Source organism: Neomonachus schauinslandi, chromosome 2, assembly GCF_002201575.2.
Source record: "Neomonachus schauinslandi chromosome 2, ASM220157v2, whole genome shotgun sequence".
Classification (NCBI taxonomy): domain Eukaryota; kingdom Metazoa; phylum Chordata; class Mammalia; order Carnivora; family Phocidae; genus Neomonachus; species Neomonachus schauinslandi.
In genome coordinates, this window is record NC_058404.1 from 144,923,881 (window position 1) to 144,929,331 (window position 5,451).

The window sequence follows — 5,451 nt, forward strand, 5'->3', positions numbered from 1 at the left end:
CAGATAGCTTAATCATCTTGCTACATATCTTATAAGTGGTGGTTTCTGATTCCAAGGCCCATGACCTTTCCCTTTGCCACATTGCTTCCCAGAGAAAGTCGTTAGGCCATATTTGGTGGGATGTGGCTAGAGAGTGCTGTCAGCTATCACTTCTTGCTGTTCACCCCTTCCTGGAGTGCAATCTGCTTTACATTATATATAAAAACTTCACAAAACTGGCCCTTTTCAGAGACCTATTCAAAGAGACCTCATGCAGACTCTCCTGTGATTCTAATATTTTGCTAAAGGCAATGATCTCATTAGTTACAGATAACAAATAACAATTTAAGCAAAAAAAGACAGGCATTAAAAAGATACTGAGAGGTTCATACAATTTCCAGCAAGGTCAAAGAACCAGTCTCAAAAGATACACATCAAGAAAAATGTCCAAAACCACATAGCAGAACCAGGCTGGTGCAGACAGCACAAGCTTCCCTCGATGGTCATGAACACCACAGTTTGCATTACTCCTACACACTTGCAATGCTGGGCAGCGGATGCTTTCATGAGAGCTGCTGCAGCCGGAACAAGACATAGCCACCATCACTGCCACTGTCCATTGCTGGAGTTACCCTACCTCCTCTAGATGGGTCTCACTACAGATATTTTTTTCAGTAAGTGCTGAAACCTATCAAGGGCTTCTGATAACATCTCCTGAGACATCTATTTAAATGCATGAGAAACCTCACTGAGGAGACAAAGGAGGATTTTCCCTATTTTTCATCATCTGCTGGCACCCAGCATCTTAATTACAAATACTAATTTTGTAGCAAGCCAAAAAATTCATCTTGCTTGGCATGGGGGACAGCTTTTTGGCCAGCCTTAGGTAGACAATTAATAGTATCATACTCAACAGATATTCATGTGCTTTTTTTCAGAATTATTTTTCAATTGGTAAGGCATTTGGATTGTGGGATCCTATAACTCTCTGACCAACTGTTAGCCAACAACTCTACAACAGATGTCTTTAGGTCACTAATCTTAAATAAAACAATTATCCAATGTTTATTCTAATACTTCCATAGTCATTTAACGTTTCGATGTCATTTGCCTTGTGAATAGCCAACATTCATTTCATGTAGAGACAGTACAGTAACCCTAGCCATGAATTCCCCTTTGATACATTCTACTATCCACAGATCATTTAGCTTTCATCAATTAAAAGCTATTTGGACTCAATTTGTGGGGTCTTCTAAAAAAGATCCTCAAAGTAGGTGAGGTAACTGGTTTTTACTAGACTACTCTTGTGATAATGTACTAGGACCTTGGAGAGGATAAAAATAGCCCTATCGATGTCACTATTACTATAGTTCATGTTGGATTCCCATGTGATATAGTATTCATATGATCCATTCTTCTATTGTTACAATATCACATTTTTAAAATTGAAGTATGATTAGCATACAGTTAGTTATATTAATTATATGAATTTCAGGTAAACGATATAATTATTTAACAATTCTATACATTACTTAGTGCTCATCTAGATAAGTGTACTCTTAATCCCCTTTAAAAAATATGGAATCCTGGGACGCCTGGGTGGCTCAGTTGGTTAAGCATCTGCTTTCAGCTCAGGTCATGATCCAAGGGTCCTGGGATCGAGTGCCACATCGGGCTCCCCGCTCAGCTGGGAGACTGCTTCTCCCTCTCCCTCTGCCTTCCACTCCCCCTGCTTGTGCTCTTTCTCTCTCTGTCAAATAAATGAAATCTTAAAAAAAATATGGAATACTTCATGAATTTCATGTCCTTCTTGCACAGGGGCCATGTTAATCTTCTCTGTATTGTTCCAAATTTAGTTTATGTGCTGCTGAAGTGAGCACTGCAATCTCACGATTTAATCAAAGAATTTCAATCTCTCCATAATGTACCCTAGATTGGAAAAGCACCGGTACTCAAACAACAAAGACCTACTTTTGTTATTTAATGCATTTATTTCATAGACATTATTGATCACCAACTGTATGAGGGGAAAGGCTATTGTTATAACCTTAAGTGATAGGAAGGGCAGATAGTAATCAGAAAAAGGTCTTAGAAATTTGCCTTTCTTCTACCCTGTTTATCCGCTAATTGATAGAGGCTTATCAGTTAGAGAATAGAATTTAGCACTTCCAAGTCTAGTTTGCCATTAAGAGACTATATCTCTATATATTTCTATCCCTATGGCCCTTCTCTGGTTCTGAGAGGTCTTTTCTTAGTTCCAAGCAATTCTCCTCTGGTGGTAGCAGTTACCTCGTGGTGGTAGCAGAGATGCAAGAATGCCACTGGGACCTTGGTCTTTCAAGGACTGAGGATATGTAAACTCTACTTGGGGAAGGAATGCTGGCTAGCCACAAACCCCAAAGCTTTTAATGTGGAAGACATGATTTCAACATGCTGTCATGACCACATTGGTGTCCATAACCAAGGTATGATCTGAGATTCCAGGAATGTCTTTGTAATCTTCTCCTTTTGTCCCTACTTTAAACCTTGAATACCACTTCCCTATCTTGCTTCTCCCAAATTTTAGTTACTGCCACCAAAAATTAGGGTGATGGGGTGGTCACTCAGTATTCTCAGTTCATCTATGTCTACACGGAAGACTTACTTAGCTTCAGCTAGCATCTGTTCCCATATTTCCTAAGTGAACTCAATCTTCTAGAATTTGCTCCATTAATCCTCTCTCCACTGTCTTCAGAAATAGCTTTTTCAGCATCAGCACATAAGAGATTTCTGTTTTCTCCTGTCCTTTGGTGGATTTAACATACATATCTCTTCTTTTTCCATTCATTTCCTTTCCCTTTCCTTTCCTCTCTTCTCCATATTCCAAGTATCTCTTCAATAGTCTTTAATAGTAAGGCCACAGTCTCAGAGATATTCATAATCTTTGGTCATTGAACAACCTCCAGAGGAGAACCTTGTCAACAGATTTTCATCAGTCTCTTTCTCTTTTAGCTGATTATTTCAGCTATCTTTCCCTAGGATTATGTAGCCTCCTACCAGAAAGATGTAGTCCTGTGACTACAACCATGATTTTTGATATATCAGAGAGTCTGTCATGACCATTAAGACCTATCCAATCACTGGTCCTGAACTATAGCCCAAATTTCAGAGAAGTCTGCCTGGAAAACTAAGAAAAACTGGAGCTTCTATGTACTGAAAAATTCCCTCTTTTTCATTTGTTTTTAAACTTTGGTAACCATAAGTACTGACTTAGAGATTAGTTCCTAAGGGATCCTCTTTTTTTGCCACCTTGGACAGTTCCCACAAACCCTAGGTGTCCCTCTCTCTCAGATGCTATGTATTCATCTAAAGGCTCTGATACAGGAAGAGAAGTGGTTTAACAACTGCTCCATAATCTCTAGGTGGTCTTGTTGAGACCAGCAGACATAGGAAGGGCCAATATGAACTCTTCAGTTTGTTAGTTCATATAACCCTTTAGTTCACATTTTAGCAGCCATGGGAAGGATGTCCCCACAAATTCTATCTAGGGATAGTGATGTCTGAGATGGGGAAATGTGTGATTCCTCTCTCCTTCTTTATGCCTGAGGCATCACAGGTGCCTGAAATACACAATGTTTAAAGCCCTAAATGTAAGTGTCAAGGCTCTCATAGGCTAGGTGGGCTTTTGGCATGTAAGATGTTATTAAGTTATGAAGTCTATTATTCTCTAGAAATGACTCCTTAATTTACATTCCCACTCACCCCTAAACCATTTTCAGGTGTTAGTTTCCAGGCAGGTAAGAAGTTGTCCCAGTTATCAGGATCAAGAATAACACTGACCAGAGATAACCTGCTGTGGTCACATGTTTTATGCTTGTCTTGTGTGTTGCCTTTCTATCACCTCCCTGTGCCTCAACGACTAGGCCAACACTCTACCCTGTGTGAGGAGTTAAAGAGGACAAGAGACTTTTCCTCCTGATTTATCAATAGTGCAGCCTTGTTCATTTCTTTTTTTGTCCTCTTCTTATCACAGAAAGACTTGCCAGGGGAGTTGCTCCACTCAGCTGTAAGCCTGGACCAGACCTTATCTTGCTATAGCCCTAGTCGGTTGATTGATGATTGTTTTGCTTATGCCACAGTTGGCCACCAAAACAGGGACTTGCATTAGCCTTCTTTCTGTATGGATGGACACATTTAGGGGGAGCCTTTCCAAGACCTACTTAACATCCATCTTCAGAGCAGATACCTTTCCCCAGAGTGCCACAACAGATGTGATTTAAACCTCAAATTTTACACTAAAACATTTGTTTCATGTTCAACATGAGATGGCTTTGCTTCAATGTTTTACTTAAATATTTATTTGTTACTGGTCAACTCAGCAAACACTGGGGCTTGTGGAAAACCCCTGATACTTCATGACACAGGTAAGAATGAGCTGTCTGTTGATTTAGGTCAATTCTAATTCTACAACAATTAGCTGTATGAGATGTTGGAGTGCGAAATAGGAGATTCTCAATAAAAACAATATTAATGCCCAACTGTGCATTTCCGTTTCTGAGATCAGTCATCTCTGAGTTGGGTTTCGCCAACCTGATTGCCTTAATCATGTTGATACTTGTGATACAAATCTTAGTATTTAATGTTTTGGTAAATACCAAAATTGTGAATTGGCTCCAAAATGATTCAAGCATGCTTATGAATCATAGAAATCTCAAATGGTATGATTGGATATGAGCTAATATTTGGATTTACTAACATATTAAAGGTGTATATATTGGAGAAATGGGCAGAAGATAGAATTGACAGAGTAAATATAATAAAACATATCCTTAGTTTTTTTATTTATTATTGTGATTGAATAAAAAAATATAATTCTATATTTACATAATGCTATAAGACATCTATCATTTCTCCAAGAGCGGGGATTATAAAGAGATCTCTCACTTGTACTTTTCTTCATCATTTGATAGCCATGTTCACTAAAGCTGGAGTCAGTGGCCTCTGGCAATTGTTGCTGACGTTGAATAAATTAGTCTTAACTGTCCTTATGCTGCTAGGACACATGATACTGGTTTGTAGCTGAAAAAAATAACAGGATATGGTGTAACATGACGCACTAAATCCTCTGCTGAATCAGGCTTTTGTTTTTCTCAACTATCTTCCTCTTTCATCTGGCAGTTGATCTAATTATGCCTTACCTCTATTCATGAAACCTAAAGGTCTAACTAGGTCAACACTAGAAAGACTGTGACTGTTGCCATTCCTGTTGCCACTTAATTCTTCCTCTAAACAAGCACTTTAACAGGTAAGAAAGGCCTTACTTACCTAAATATTTGTTACAGAATAAGCCCAATTCTTGGCTCTCCTGATCCTTTTTTTTTTTTTCTCTTTCTTTCATTATTTCACCACTAGCCAGCCCCACTCTATCAGGTAATAATAAACAACAGCTAATATTTAATGACAACTACTTTGTGCAAAGTACATTTTATGAAT

The 5,451-nt window shown here is 38.6% G+C and overlaps 1 non-coding gene across 1 annotated transcript; it reads right to left on the bottom strand.

The window, feature by feature from the left end:
- Window positions 1-1,753: 1,753 nt before the first annotated feature.
- LOC123324156 lies at window positions 1,754-1,859 on the bottom strand. Its single transcript, XR_006539648.1, has one exon. It is a non-coding gene; the product is annotated as a U6 spliceosomal RNA (small nuclear RNA).
- Between the last annotated feature and the right edge of the window lie 3,592 nt (window positions 1,860-5,451).